The sequence below is a fragment of the Schistocerca cancellata genome, chromosome 7, assembly GCF_023864275.1.
Source record: "Schistocerca cancellata isolate TAMUIC-IGC-003103 chromosome 7, iqSchCanc2.1, whole genome shotgun sequence".
NCBI lineage: Eukaryota > Metazoa > Arthropoda > Insecta > Orthoptera > Acrididae > Schistocerca > Schistocerca cancellata.
In genome coordinates, this window is record NC_064632.1 from 226,083,010 (window position 1) to 226,098,541 (window position 15,532).

At 42.1% G+C, this 15,532-nt stretch overlaps 1 protein-coding gene across 1 annotated transcript in view; it reads right to left on the bottom strand.

The window, feature by feature from the left end:
• Nucleotides 1-15,532, bottom strand: part of LOC126091895 (RNA-binding protein fusilli-like) — a 1,039,987-nt gene that overhangs the window by 934,084 nt on the left and 90,371 nt on the right. Inside the window, exon 2 of the mRNA XM_049907191.1 lies at nt 12,328-12,418. The gene's annotated coding sequence lies outside the window, so the exon portion shown is untranslated. The remainder of the gene's footprint in view (nt 1-12,327; nt 12,419-15,532) is intronic.

Genomic DNA, 15,532 nt, shown 5'->3' on the forward strand with positions numbered 1-15,532 from the left:
TGTGCTGAAAGACGATAACTTGTACTGGTAACATACTATGAAGTATGTGATGACTTGTGACAGCCGATTAAGCGCTTCCGGACACATGTCCACATAACATCTTTTCTTTATTTGTGTGTGAGGGATGTTTCCTGAAAGTTTGGCCGTACCTTTTTGCAACTCCCTGTATAACGACGGAATATAGTGTGGATACTAAAACCCATGTGAAACTGTTTCATGTTCACGGCAACGAGTTCGTACACGACTGACTGCGGCCTACCAGCAAACGTCCGGCGGCCTGGGGTGCGTGTGTTCGAGGCTGCAGATCTACGAGAAACAGTCCAGTTAGACCTCATCTCCGGCTGTCAACAACAGATCTAGCGGGTCATTATGCCTGTTACCTACTGAAGCCACAGACAACGAGGAGCAGAATCCCAAACATACGTCACTACTTATTGTAAACCTTGAATTCGAATCTGGGCCATGTAAAATGTATTGAAATATATGTGGTGGACTTATATAAGTGGAGCAACCTTGTTCGGCTCCTTCCTTTGTTATAAGTGGTCAATCTGTTAGGCTCCTTTTAATTTAGCTCTTAAAATTATTTACGTACGGGTACAACGTTAGCCTCATCAGATGGTACGATGTGAAATATTTAAGTTAAATGTATTTTTCAGATTTTTTAACTACGATTATCAGAAAATTTTAACTGCAGTTTGTTTGTTGATTTATGTAGAAATTAAGTGTTGAAATACTTTTCGCTCTACTAATATTACTATATTATGATCATGCCTGTTGTGGAAATATTCAAATAATAATAAAGACATACTTGCCCTAATGTCAAGTTTAATTGAAATGAGATTTATAAGTTCGGTCCTTAAGGCTGCTGACTACCTTTTATTTCACCACTGAGAGCTACAATTAGTATGCTCGAAGCACGTAAAGTGTGGCATGCTTCTGAACTGTGATTAGTGAAGCAGATGTCTGCTCACACTAATCACAGTTCGGCTGGCTCTCTAACCACACTTTATATGATTAGAGATTACAGGGTAGTTTTTACGAACATTTTCTTCATTTTTTATTTTTATTTTTGAAAGACTTTCGTAATAATTTAGTAACCAGAACAGAGAAATTACAAAAAATGATAAAGTTCAAAGCAACCGAATATTGAACAAAAAACTCTGTGGGAGACCATATAAGCCTGGGTTAGCGTAAGTTATTACCGTTATTTCCGTTACTGTTTCGACAACTGGTACGATTACTAGTACTGCTACTTGTCAAATTGACGTGTTCGTGTGTGCCATTTATGTCTTGTGAAGTGAACTTTGCGAAAATATTTTCCAGGAAAGTATTTCACGATGTTTTCGTGTTCTGAGTAATTAGAATACTTAATCTTTGGCTACAGCGTCTCTGCCCGAGGAAGCGCTTAATTACAAAAAGGAATTAATTCAATAAAATCTCAAGCTAAAAGAACTAAAGCAAACGATAAAGACAGTTTCACACAGGAAGTCTTTTTCTGAATTACAATTCGCACCGAAAAGTCAGAGACGTACCAAGCATTCTTGAGAGCTGACTCGCAGCGGCTCCGCGGGAGTACTCTCTCTGACCGCTGACATACACATTTAGTAGCGCATAGATATAGGGGGACGCGCGCGGGGCCGCCCGCATTGTAATCACTGCCTCCTCCGCCAGTCAGCCCGCACGCCATTCGTTCGTTTCTTTCGTCAGTCGACTTGACTGAATCGAGTAGTTGTTCTTTCCCATGTAGCACGCGCATCCGCGTCATCGCATTTCATACGTTTCTATCTGACAAATAGACAGCAAACACATACCTACAAGAAAAGTCGCGGCCATTCTAGTGATATCGATACGTTATTCTGTCTGACATTTGCTCGAGAAAAGCAGTGAACATTCTACTGTTTTCTTGTACAGAGTACCTTCAATACGTAGCGTTATAAATACGGACTATTCGCCGAATAGGAAGCTAGTTTAAAAAAAGTTCAAATGTGTGTGAAATATTATGGGACTTAACTACTAAGGTCATCAGTCCCTGGGCTTACACACTACTTAACCTAAATTATCCTAAGGACAAACACACACACTCATGCCCGAGGGAGGACTCGAACCTCCGCCGGTACCAGCCGCACAGTCCATGACTGCAGCGCCTTAGCATCTGCTCGGGGCGGACGTCGTACGACATCCGTATAAGTTCGTTGTTGATCTAGTAACAGTTTTTTTATCACAGAGGGCAGGTAACCTTCAGACCGAACACGCTGAGCTACCGTGCCGGCTACCGATCGGCTAATGCCGCGCGGCGCTAGTTTACATTCAGAAGCAGAAATATTAAGACCGAAGAATGAATAAGTAAAAAGTCCTAGTTGTAGCAAATGCGAGTGTGAAGATTAGTCAAGAGTGAGTGTATAATCAGTTGATTGTGAAGTATTAATAATAGTAATTCATAGTAATTTCTCAGTAAAAATATTGTTACGAGACTTTTAACTTTTTTATATCATAAGATGATATCATAAGGTGGCATTGTCTTGTATATATGTATAATCAGTTTAAGTAAAACTGCCTTAAACTTTGCGTGTGACTTAATTATTTTTTATTACGGTAAAAGTAAAAGCAGTTCAAGATATCTCTAGCGCCCCATACTTGAGGTTTTTCTGTATCCGCCACTGTACGCATTTCTAAGTAATAACGAAACAAGCCTGTACAATTTATTTAGTGTGAAATGCGAGAAACATTTGCAGACTAGACTTTAAATAGAAAGTGACTTACGGCAGAGCTGTGACTTTAACTACCCAGTTAAAGAAATAACGCGTGCTCTACCAATACCAATTTTATTAACATACGTAAATGTTTGCAGTGAACAGGATGGCAGACGACATAGTTTTCTCACTCATATTGTAACTGACGTCCCATACGGAAGAAAACATTAGTTCTTTAAGAATCTGAGCCACTTCCTGCTACAATAATTGATCTAAAGTGCGTCCTTGAGATCCCAGTGAAGTCGAGTGGAAGAAACAAACATTAGTTAATTTTTCCAAGCAAGTAGCAGTTTCAGTGTGTTACAGCATATTCGCAAGAAACAAAAGATTCACTGCTATGAAGTGTGGCCAGCAACCTTATAAAACTTATGCGTTGATCATAACTCGTTTTTCTTTCGATCATCTTTTCAGTTCTTTGTAGGAAACAGCATATGGATCTGTCTTGTGATACATCGATCGTAATTTTCTACCCCATACGTAACCAAAACGCATATTTAATGGCCCATCATGATGGTAAATATGACACAAGTTACTCTTGTCTCACATGTTTTTGCCGGCCGCTGTAGCCGGGCGGTTCTAGGCGCTTCAGTCCGGAACCGTGCTGCTGCTACGGTCGCAGGTTCGAATCCCGCCTCGGGCATGGATGTGTGTGATGCCCTTAGGTTAGTTAGGCTTAAGTAGTTCTAAGTCTAGGAAACTGATGACCTCAGATGTTCAGTCCCATTCGAACCATTCATTTTTCTTGGTACAATCGACTTAATAAATACTTGCTGTGCAGGGAACTCCACTACCTTCAGTAGTATGTCATTACTGTAATTATTCTCAGTATTTAGAGGAATGTATAACAAGAAAAAAAATTAACGTTTACATTCATACAGCGTCAACTGCCAGTCACAAGTCTTTATGAAGCACCGGCTCCCTATGATTAGAGACGCCGCCAGCACGGTGAGGTCTCTTGCAGGATCCCGTTTCTTTGGCGCTCGCAGAGCGGCCTCTGTATTCTGGACGCCATGTTTACAGGCGCTAGGAAGGAGTTTCTTATCTGTTAATGCTTGCAACAAAGACTGGTTAGTCGCCCAACTTATCAGTTTCCACAGGACTTTTTTTCCAGAGGTTGTCGTCAGCCAATGTCCACACTTTGAGTCTATGAAGGTTCTTTCTCAAGACTAGGCGTTTCATTTACGCGATGAGCGCCACTGCGGTAACATCTTTGAGCTACCTGAAGCCTGGCGGTGGTCCCGGAAACTGAAAAGAAACGGTTATGTTTCTGCACTTATTCATGTGTGCAGCCAGTTTTTCCATCAGTCATTGTGCGTGTGTTGTTCACAATCTGATTCCCGTTGGTGGTAGGTTAATTATAATTGAGTCTTTGGAGAACAGATTTATCGACAGATGGTATTTGATCTCTGCAGCTCTCTAAGGTCGCATTTTATCGTATACTGAGAGAGGTGTTGTGACCTCTGTGAGTCGCTGACTTTGTATGTTGGATTAATTTATTTCTGGTGCGTTGTAGCCACTGCACAGTCTCATTTGGGTGGCGTGGACGTGTACTTATAATCCGTGTCTCTTTACAAGTCTTATAGTGACATCTCACACTAGCCGGCCGAGGTAGCCGAGCGGTTCTAGGCGCTACAGTCTGGAACAGCGCGACCGCTACGGTCGCAGGTTCGAATCCTGCCTCGGGCATGGATGTGTGTGATGTCCTTAGGTTAGTTAGGTTTAAGTAGTTCTAAGTTCTAGGGGACTGATGACCTCAGAAGTTAAGTCCTATAGTGCTCAGAGCCATTTGAACCAATTTTTTGAACATCTCACACTAATATTGTGAGAGTTACACGTGTTTTTATTCTAACTGGGGCGCCCTAGCAGATATCGTCCACAGTCAGTGTGCTTCAGAGGATTGTATTTACGAATCTTGTAACACTACCACCAACTAATAATATGGCAGGTTCAAGTGTATAAATATCGTTTTGTGGCAAGTTAGTAGTAATGCGTTGGCTTTCCATTACTGAATCATACACGTAAACGCAATGTCCTCACTATTAAAGCACAGTAAGTTTTTCATACCAATAACTTTTTTTTAAAAAAATACTGTAGTGTCCTTGCTGTCCAGGTGTTTCTTTGGAATTCTACGGATCAGTCGAAATTATATTAATAGCAACGACCATATTCATTTTTTTGTAGTTAATATACATACTGTGTGTGTGTGTGTGTGTGTGTGTGTGTGTGTGTGTGTGTGTGTGTGTGTATTGAACCGGGTCCCTAGAAACGGCGGTGAGGCTTCGTCCTACCTTAGCCCTCAGTGGTTCACAACCCCACAACAGGCCTCAGCAGCCCATCTGCCCCACCGTCGTCCCACACCGAACCCAGGGTTATTGTGCGGTTCGCCCCCCAGTGGACCCCTCGGGAACGTCTCATACCAGACGAGTGTAGCCCCAAATGTTTGCGTGATAGAGTAATTATGGTGTACGCGTGTGTGGAGAAAGTGTTTGCGTAGCAATCGCAGACATAGTGTAGCTGAGGCGGAATATAGTGTAGCTGAGGCGGAATATGGGGAACCGGCCCGCATTCACCGTGGCAGATGGAAAACCGCCTTAAAAACCATCCGCAGGCTGGCCGGCACGCCAGACCTCGACATTAATCCGCTCGGCGGATTCGTGCCCGGGACCGGCACGCCTTCCCGCTGGGGAAGCAGCGAGTAAGAGCGAGCGGCTAGCCGGACGGGCTAATATACATATAGGCCTACTAGTAACACAGTCTAATACATACAGTCAGGATACCCTCTGGTGCGACAGTTGTTACCTTTTGACAGATGGAGCGACACTAGCGCTCCAGCGGTGAGACAACAGACGTTCACATGCGTCTTCAGCACAGTATTTTTGTAATTATTTTCTACTTAATTAACGGAATGGTTGTTATGTTTTTGTGTTCCATGCGTTGATAAGTTACCAAGAGACATGAATTATCGTGAAATGCAAGTAAAAACTGCCGAATCACACTAATTTTATGACATAAGCTACATGTCATTCATGAAGAATTACTTAAAGCAAGAGAATATAAACGCATTTCATGCATCAGAAGCATATAATTCTGTTGTAGTCTGTTGTTATTATCATGGGCAATTTCCTTGACACTTAAGAATTTTTTAAGGGGTCCAATGACTCGCTCTTTCTTGCACTTCACTCGGCTTCCCAAAACACGAATATTATTTGTAAATGTAATTGCTTTTGCTTCAAAAGCGAATTTGTAGAAGATTCTTGTCAAATGGTTCAAATGGCTCTGAGCACTATGGGACTCAACTTCTGAGGTCATTAGTCCCCTAGAACTTAGAACTAGTTAAACCTAACTAACCTAATGACAGCACACACATCCATGCCCGAGGCAGGATTCGAACCTGCGACCGTAGCGGTCTCGCGGTTCCAAACTGCAGCGCCTAGAACCGCACGGCCACTTCGGCCGGCGGATTCTTGTCATTTGTGGCTTATATTTTTCAATAATTGTAGAATCAGTTTCTTCTGTGTTGGTAAACAGTTTTATTGTTTTTAACGATACAGTATCAAGTCTGTGTCGTTTTCCCTTAAGCAGATGTTGTGGTGGCTTATTCAATATGTTAAATTATGTAGGTATTACATCGCATATGGGTTTCTCATATTCCACACACACTGCTTTGGCTGAAAAAGTAGAGAACAAAATTCTGTTTTTCTGAGTAGATACACGACGTCTTTATGCAAAACGTCAGGTCTCCTGATTTTCACTGACAATTTTTTGTTATTAAAGGAAAACAATATTACACAGTAAATGTCTGTCATTAAAAGAGAACCGTAAATGAACTGTCCTGTAATGCAACATTTCGCATCTCCCTGAGACTTTAGGAAATTAAAGAAAGACTAATGTGGTGTCATTTTGTTGTTATTGTCGATTTTTATGGCAGTACATACTCTCCCTGCTGTAAAAACTATGACACAAATCAATATAAACATTAGTATTGGCGGGTCGCTTGCTAGCAGCCTGGGGCGCTGCTATCGCTGTGGGTAATAAAAACGAGACAAAGCTCACGACAGTTATGTTAGGCTGTGCTAATAATATTTCAGGGTTTATTTTTGTTTATGTATCGTAATTACAATTACGTGTCTTCATTCGAACTGGGAGTGCTGTCTGGCTGAAAATGGGGTCGCCTTGCAAAAGCGCAAATTTTAAAAGCATGATGGTTGGGGAGGAGGGGAAGCTTGTTTCTTACTGGTCCTGAGAGAAAAGGGGAGGGTAGAGGAGTGCTTGGCGCTTAAACTGTTAGCAATGTTTATCCGCAAAGTCGTCTATAGATTTCCACTAGTGAACGTGTATGTGTTTGCGATTTACAACTGGTTTGCTGTGGCGGGATATCCCCTCCATGAATGACTGATACCACAGTAACCCCTTTTGAGGCAGACCATGACGGGAGTGATTACACCTGCATTTATGCAACGTTCTCGGCCACTGCTGATTTGGAACAATGTGAACAGCCATACTCCACATGTCGGAGTGCGAAGGGTCCTCCACCCTACAGGTTACTTGCGGGGTTAAAGAAACTGCTCATCTCTCGAGCTGCGTATTTTTAGTAGTGCTTTGCTATTTCTTATACATACAGTATCTTCGGTTGGAAGCACCAGAATTTTGCCGTGACGTCATTATTTCCACCAATACAATAATGAGCTCATTTAGACACACCCTAGTATTGTAGAGATTGCATTGCAAGAGTTTATAGATAGAGATGTGGAATGTTTGCACGTGTTTCCACCAGAGTAACCTCACGGTGCTGATGGACACACACAGTTCACCTAGGTGCATGGACAGATTCACTTTTGCAAAACATCTAATAACTCACAAGAATTGAATTTTGAAACACTTTCATGCTGTCTAAATGCGTATTTCGTACCTCTGTGTTAATCCTTTCACACAAACAGTATCTTTGGTTGGGAGCACCAGAACTTTGCTACGACGTCACAGAGTCTAGTAATGTAGAGGTGACTTACAAGGGAATGGTCAGACTTGTCATGCCGAAACATGTATTGCTTTTTTTAGCACTGTTATTTAACTGTGCAAAAAGGTCCGTATGCAAAATTGTAGCTGCTGACATGAACTGGAAGTCACCCAAAAAAAATCACGAACATGGATTTGTTTCCTGCTTGGCGCTTGCAGTGACGGCTGGCCACCCCTGGAAATGGCGAGTCGCGAGCGTTGTGCGCATGATCGGCAAGTGCGGCCGTCTTATTGCGGCGTTCACTAAAGAGGAATATCGCTGCACGGTTTTGGTGGGAAGGGGAAACGAATATTCGTTTCTGTGGCATGCACGTCCTTTTAATTTCTGGTACATATTTCGAAACATACCGTCCTGAAACTGGTTAGAGATGTGAAAGATGTTCTGTACATGTTCATCTGTACTCCGCAAGCCACTTTACGGTGACCATTCAATCTCCCCTCACAGGTGATGGCGAACCCTGTAATTGGTTTGCTGCTTGCCATGGAGATATACCACAGACGCCAAATGAAGCAATCAACAGAAAACACGCGTGAAGACTATGTGTTGTGCGACATGGTTGTTAAACATCTAGACGAGCATGTAAATGGCGCAGACATGTGGCTAGAAACAACTGAAAAACTCGATATTGCAGATTGTGAATCTACAGACGGCGAAGGCACCGACGAAAGTTGCACTCATGAAGACTCTTCTAGTGATAGTGCCACGTACCATCATCAATTATCTCCGAAATTAACACCAGCAACTACAATTACCTCATCAGACAAAGAAAAAGCGGTGACGTACTGATTGAACGAAAATGGTAAGAAACGCCTACGTGTCAGTACTGTTCAAAATAAGTATCGCTTTGTCCGTTCTGAACGTGAATTGTATAGATGGAAAAAGGAAGTCGCTGGACGACGTAAGAGTCGACTGGAAATTACGACGGAGATAAATGCGCGACTTTTTGAGCTATTTACCGATGCCAGACAACAGTCATTTAGTGTCAGCAATACAACTTTGCGTAATTGGGAGTTAGAGATTGCCAACGCGATAGGCGCTGAAGAATTTACAGATTCTCAAAGTTGGATTAGTCGCTTCAAAAGATCACATAAAATTGTGGCACGAAAAATAACAAAATTTGTATCGAGAAACAGGTCGGAAAATGAAGTTACACAAATCGAAATGATAGAAGCTTTTTCTTACGAATGCAAAAAAGTAAGATCGCTAGTTTTAGTGAATCGTACGTGTACAATGCAGATCAGTCAGGTTTTCAAAAAGAAATGCGTACGAAAAGAACACTGCCATTCAAAGGGGAAAAACATATTGAGGCGATTGCGCAGTCCACGACTTCACTCACCCATTCATACACGGTAATGCCCATAATTAGTCTGGATGGTTCATTGCTGCCTAAACTATATGTGTGTCTTCAAGAAGCAACTGGACGTTTTGGACCACGTGTCAAAAGAACAATGTTCTACGCAAACAATCTTGCGGCAGACGCATCGAAGTCTGGAAAAATGGGAAACGAGAACGTTACACTTTTCATGCGTCATGCTTTTATTCCGATCTGCGGGAACAAATCTCTTCTCCCAGATTCGTGGTCAGGTCATAAAAGGTCTGATTCATTAAAAGCTATATTTCGAGCGCACCCTGACAAAGAAGTAGATACTTCAGATTCCACCCGGCACGACGAACGTAATCCAACCTTTAGACAGAGAATTTTTCCGTCAGTGGAAGGCATTTTACAGAAAACTAACAGAGAAAATTATTGTGTGCAGATCACTGCAATTTCCTGTCTATCACCGTGACAATATTCACAAGCTGCAATCAGTAGTACATTATCAATTTACCTCCCCACGGTTTCAGAATTTGATTAAATATGCGTGGCACTCCTCGAAATATACTGATACTAGGCCTGATTCATTCCTAACACCAGCCCAGTTTTGTCTGCGGACATCTAACAACGTCTGTGATTCGCAGGGTCGTCTTTGCTTGTATGTTCTTGGTGCACAAAAAACCTAGGTTTTGAACATTGTATCAATATTTCGCATTTTTGCGGTAATTACAAGAAATAAAATTTGGACGTGTTCTAAACCGTATATTTATTTGTGTCTATTTCATTGCTATTTGGAAAGAATGTTGTAGATAACATATCAGCCATATTTGTCAACGAATGTTTAATTATCTTACGATCGCTTTCACTGGGGAATCAGCTCTCTCACTGCTGTGGCAAGAGAGCGGCGCGTAGCTAACGCCACCTTGTCCCTAGATGGCGTTGGTATAACGTAGCGAGAGAGGTCAGGGTTGTACAAGAGGCAGTTATAAGCGCGGAAACCATGCGACCATAATGTCTTACTTCATAAAATTGTTTACAGACTTCCAGGTCATGTCAGCAGCTAAAATTCTGCATACAGACTTCTTGCAATGTTAACTCACAGTGGTAGAAAAAGCAACACAGGTTTCGACATGACAAGTCTGACCATTCCCTTGTTAGTAGTGGTGGTATTTGCTATTAATGCTGTACCTGTGGTTCGAAATCGTTAGAACTGGGGTGTTTGTATAGTTTGCTTTGAAATCATTATTTTCACCAACATTTTCATTTCTAACTCATACACAATGATGTAACACACACTAGTAATGACTTGGTAGCTTAGCAACGATAAATAACTGGGGTACATGCTAACTGGCTGATAGCGTCATGCCGGCGACGCGATGTTGACATAACGTCGCTAGCAGTGGGACGGAACTCAAGTACATTAAATATATCCGCAATTGCGAATATAGACAACCATCAGCTGTAGAACGGAGTGACGACAACGAAAATTTGTGCTGGATCGGGACTCGAACTCGCTTTTCCCGCTTATCGTGAACGGTCCCTTTACGATTTGGCTATCCATGCATAACTCATGCCGTCAACCATGCGCCTACAACCTGTACTCGAGACTTTAAAGTAAAATGCCTCTCCTGTACAGGAATGTACATAATGAATGAACGAGCACAGGTTGTAGGCACATGGTCGACGGCTCACGGAAATTTGGGTCTGGTCGTGAATCGTGCACGGATAGCCAAATGGTAAGGGGACCGCTCGCGATAAGCGGGAAATTCGGGTTCGCGTCCCGGTCCGGCACAAATTTTCACTGTCGTCATTCCATTCTACAGCTGATGGTTGTCCACATTCGCAACTGCGAATACATTAATGAATTTCAGCATCGTAATTCGGAATAACACAGGCACTGCAATATCGTATCGAAACGCAAGTAATTCGATACTAAAACATATAATTGTCGAAAATACGAAATAATACAAAAAAGGGGAAAAATGCGTAAAATTGTGGAATAATGAGAGTACTTACATATCCGCCTGGGTGTGGACTTTACCGATGCCTCAAATTATGAAAATCACTTAACATTAAACTTTTATTCACAAACAGATATCGAGTCAAATTGCTTAACGTAAGTTGTTATTAAAACATAGACACATCCTGATCTTCTTCCTCCATTGGCCAGCTCTATAGTGAGACCCACCAACTCAAGTATCCCAGTTATAAAAGATGAAGATCGGAAGGGGATGCTTCAATAGCAACGATAAATAATTTGGGCACATACTGCATTGTGATTGGTTGAAAGCATCATCACATCAACGCGACGTCGGGAACAGTGGGATGGAACTATTGGATAAAATACGAAAAATTCTGGAAAATACGGAAAAAATAGGAAAATGGGCGAAAAATACGTAAAACTGGAGACGAATGCGGGTACTTACATATCTTCCTGGATAAAATTTCCACTGGTATTATATTATACCAAATATTAAGTTATTATTAGCAAACATAGCTCGAGTGATATGTCTTAATGTAATTTGTTATTAACGAACAGACACAACCTGACCCTCACTATACTGTCCAGCTCCAGAGGGAACCGCACCTACTCCTATACGAGATGACGATGGGGAGGGGACGCTTCACTCTCATTAGTCCAGGGGAGTGGAGAAGGGAAGGAGGGGAGGGGGTTGGGGTTCCCCTAGGTGACCTTGATCAATTCCTGGTGGTTTCCTGGTGAGAGGGAAGTGTGTGTGTTGGGGGGGGGGAAATGTGTGTGTGTGGGGGGGGGGGGCAGCGGAGGGGGTGACCTTGAATATAAAGGACACAAGTGTGTAACAGAAGTTCTGAGTCTGAGATAAGAAACAGTTATAACCGGATCACGGTCCCTACCGGCACTGATAACCTTCTGACCTCACTTTAGGGAGAAAGTTAACATGTACGTTCCTTGACTACATACAGAGCAAGTACAGTATGGAACGGCAAAAATTCTACAGTATATTTTAAAACATCTAAAAACTCGAACAACTAATGCTGGGAAAGGAGGGATTTGTACAGTCGAAGTGCGCCTGTAATAAACGCACAATGACAAAACTGACTGGACGTAACTGTTGAAAACATTATTCATGGTCTGCCAATGCTTTAAGGCAAATTATTTTTAAATAAATGTGAAACTGTTACTGGGCTCCACTGCACATATTCCAAGGCGCAAATGCCTAACAAAGATCTATTCTGAAATAACACGCTTTTATAGTGTCCGTACTTACATTCATTCGCTCACTCAAGTTTGCTGATGTCTGCCTCAAATCGGATTGCGGGGTGGAACTCTTTCGGGCTTCACTTCTCGTTCAGCGGAAGCTTTAACACAAATATGAAAAAGATTGTTTCATAATATATAATGTATTACATGATGCATATGTGATCTAAAATACCACAACGTGACAAATTATTACTACCAAAAATTGTACCATATATTGGTAGACAGAATAGTAAGTTTTCTCCTTTCTGTCCCAGGTACTGGATTGCCTCTTTGTGTTCAGTGCTGTGTGAAGAAACTGAAGAACATACACGTAAAATGTACTAAGCATTGCTAGATCAAAAGAATTGTACGCAGAAACAGTGCGGTAATATCCCCCCTTGTAATTTAGCGATGGCTATTGCATATATGATGAGTACTGATTCTGCAATGCAAGAATTACTTTTTACAAACTAAGCCACATAAAGACCGGATGGTTAAAATTAAACTGACGGTATTCCGATTACTGTAGTGTGGGCGGTATACGAGTACAACGTAGGCCGCTGAAACATCGTAGGTGTGTTCATTGAATAAATTCTACTGTACGATGTCACCAGTCAGCTTTGACCAATGACAGCATGCCTAAGCCGAAGACTCGAGATCATGAAGATAAAAAAAACTTGTAGTTAAAAAAAAGGGAAATGGCGCTATAGACTTAGGCTTTATGTTGTTCTGAAGCCAGAGTTGGCGGGGCCTGCCGCAATCTCACATTGCCCTAAACATTAGCAGACAAATATCAGCGCACACTCCGCTGCAGAGTGAAAATCTCATTCTGGATTAGCAGACAACTGTTTACGATTGCGTCTTGTTCATTATTTCTGTGGTGTGCGCGCAGCAGCCGTTTCAAATACTGAAAATTACGGTGCTTACATGAATGATGTAGTGTCAGAAAGACAACTTCGAACGTTTTTCTGTTCTTGAATGCGTATTTGCTCCTGTAATACGGCACATTTGGCCTCGTTAACGTAACTTGTTATTTGTTGATACATTTCGAATAACCATGAAGAGAACGGCGTGGTTTCAAAGGAATGCTTTCGTAATCCACTTACTTCTACTTTTACAGCATTTGTATAAATAGGAAATTAAGCTGGAACTCCGAAACCAATGCTTGTTTGCTTACAAGATACTGCTTCTTGTTCGTTACATTTTCATCTTTCAGCTCGTATGCACAACATTTTTAAGGATCACCTTTGCAAAAGAAACTTACCTATATCTTCTTTGTTAGCCCATGAACGCGGAGAATTTGGAAAAAAGCGAGGTGTTCTCTCGTATCTTGTGCATGGCAACAAAGTGAAAGATTGTGGAATGTCAAAGAAACGGAGCTGTGTGTGTGAATTCCTAAGGGACCAAACTACTGAGGTCATTGGTCCCTAGACTTACACACTACTTAAACTAACTTTTGCTAAGAACAACACGCACACACACCCATGCCCGAGGGAGGAATCGGACCTCCGGCGGGAGAGGCCGCGCAGTCCGTGACATGGCGCCTCAAACCGCGCAGCCACTCGGCGCAGCAAACAGAACTGCATAGAGGTATAGCTCCATGCAGAATAGTTCTTATTTTATTAAACTGTCAGTGCATTAGTCTCACTGTAATCTACACATCTTTTCACTCTGAAATCTTACTATGGTACACCGCGGTGGTACTTCCCCATGACGTCGCAGTGACGTGCCCGTACCTACTTTCGGCCGTTGGGCATATCTACAGACTTTGGTGATCTGGAGCATTGATTGTGTGGAGACTTAGTCGTTTCATAAAAAATGTGTTTGTGTCGTTTAGGGTATACAAATCAATATGATCGTAATCTCAAGTTTAAAGGAATCACATTTCATTTGTAAGGTGGAGCCGGTCAAGCAATATTTTCGTTTGCATTCGTGAATTATAGTTGGGCTGTTTAATTTTATTCTTTCCTATGTTGTTCACTGCCTTCCAAACCGCAAACGCACCGACATTCGAGCCACACTGCACGAACGCTCTCGACCCCGCACAACACACGGCTACGTAACCGCGTTGATTGTTGGTGCAGCATCTCACGCCCTAAATTCCTGCCGCCGACGATTATTCATAGGTCATCCGTCCTTCCTCTTCAAAAAATATCCTTCCTATAACAGTAAGGGAAAAAGCGGTCATGTGTGTGTGAGTTATGTCTGTATGATTGTGAATGTGTGTGTGTGTGTGTGTGTGTGTGTGTGTGTGTGTGTGTGTGTGTGCGCGCGCGCGCTCGCTGTGTTTGCTTTCTTTCTCAAGAAGGCTTTGGCCGAAGACTTATGTGGACGCACTTTTTGCAATGTCTGTCTGTTGCTAGGCGTGTGAGTACAATCGATCAGCCTCATAGTATAGTTATTCCCTCAAGACGTTGTAAATAATCCACCGCACTTCAACAGGAACAGTGAAGTACCTAACTACAATTCCAGAAGAAAAAAATGACATTCATTACGTCACATAAAGGTTGTCTGTAGCACAATTCACAATGCTCCAACCAAAAATTTTGATCAGTTACCCAGTGATATAAAATGCCTGGCAGGCAACAAGGTAAAATTTGAAACTAAAATGAAAACGTTTCTCTTCGACAACTCCTGCTTTTCGGCAGAAGGCTACCTAATATGGTAACTTGTAAATGGTGATGGATAATGAATAACATCTGTCTATCTGTAATTAAAAAACAAAAAGCTAATAAATGATCAACTTGGGGGCATTTGTAAAAATTAATGATTAGCATGGAGAAATATTCACAAAAAATTACGTTAATATAATACCGTATGGCTCGTACCACATCAATAAGCTTTATCGTGCAAATGATACATGGAACATTAACTAACTATTGGTGTATCACAAACACACCTGTATCCTTCGGAAACCTCAAAATGAAATTCAAAAGTAAAATTAAGCAGATGATCAAAGTAGAAGTACATTCCAATTATTGTAGGTTTGGTTATCGCCCCCCCCCCCCCAATAACCATGGACCTTGCCGTTGGTGGGGAGGCTTGCGTGCCTCAGCGATACAGATAGCCCTACCGTAGGTGCAACCACAACGGAGGGGTATCTGTTGAAAGGCCAGACAAACGTGTGGTTCCTGAAGAGGGGCAGCAGCCTTTTCAGTAGTTGCAGGGGCAACAGTCTGGGTGACTGACTGATCTGGCCTTGTAACACTAACCAAAATGGCCTTGCTGTGCTG